Raw genomic sequence first — 1,189 nt, forward strand, 5'->3', positions numbered from 1 at the left:
TTATCTTCCTCATACCCTGCCCCTGTCATCAGATGATTTTTATTTGTAGCTATGTTTAGGCAACACTCAGACTCACTGTATACTGAATTTGCCATCTTGGCAAAGATCTTTTTAGCATATTTGCTTTATTCATCCTCTGGTTTTTGCCAAGAAATAAAAAGGACAGTTCTTTTCAGCTTGCTTTTAATTTTTTGTTTCAGGTATTCCTCAGCTCTAGAATTGAGACAGGTCTAATTAGCCAAGATCAGATAAATCAAGCTGAATTTTCAGATCCATTGGCTATTTTCAATTCTACAGAGCAAAAAAAAAAAATTCTTCTAAGAAAATGATATTCTGATTTAGTTCTGTACTGTTTATAATCATATATGCTTTACTTCACTGCTTGAATGCTAATAAGAGCTTCCTAGAATTCATTCCTTAAGATGTTAAGTCATGGCATCTAATTATTTGGCAGGATGTTTTAAGTATATATAATTATATCTTCCCTTTTTGTGGTGGTGGTGAGCCAGGTCATATGCGTCAAGAGAAAATAATACATACATTAATGCTACCAACAAGGAGCTCACAGCATTTTGGAAAAACCCACTTATTATAATTTTAGCACATATTGGGCACTCAGTACTTTTTAATCTGCCAAACTAACATCACCCCCATCTTTTTAGATAAGAAAAGTCAGGCAAAGGGTAATTATACTGACCTTGCTCCATATTTCAATCTTTAGAGGTCAGTTGTGTGAGTGTGGCTGACACCTTGCACTTGGAAGTATGAAGTTTTAAATCCTGAGCAGTACCTTGGGCAAGTCCCTTCTCTTTTTTGAGTGCCAGTCTGCTTCTTGCCTTATGAGACAGGACCACTTTTCACACAAATACAGGGCAGTGGTGAATAAGATAGCACACTGGGCATGTCTTTATAATTATGGACACCAAGTGATGCTCTTTTTCCCTCCGTTCATTCCACATGATCTTAACTCTTACTCCTCTGTGTTTGAGGATGTTAATTGCAAAACATAGTCAGAAATTGGGAAAGCGAAATTGCAATTTCCAGCTCCGGGGTAGACCAAGTCAGTCAGCTTCGCCAAATAGGCTGTCTTTGGATGAAGAATTTTTAGTCCCATATTGACTGATCTACCCTCCGCGGTCTTCTACAGCCTTGTCTGTCGTCCGGAGGTCGGCCTGACGTCCTCAGGGCT

Source organism: Bison bison, unplaced genomic scaffold, assembly GCF_000754665.1.
Source record: "Bison bison bison isolate TAMUID 2011002044 unplaced genomic scaffold, Bison_UMD1.0 scf7180017864203, whole genome shotgun sequence".
NCBI classification, from domain to species: Eukaryota; Metazoa; Chordata; class Mammalia; order Artiodactyla; family Bovidae; genus Bison; species Bison bison.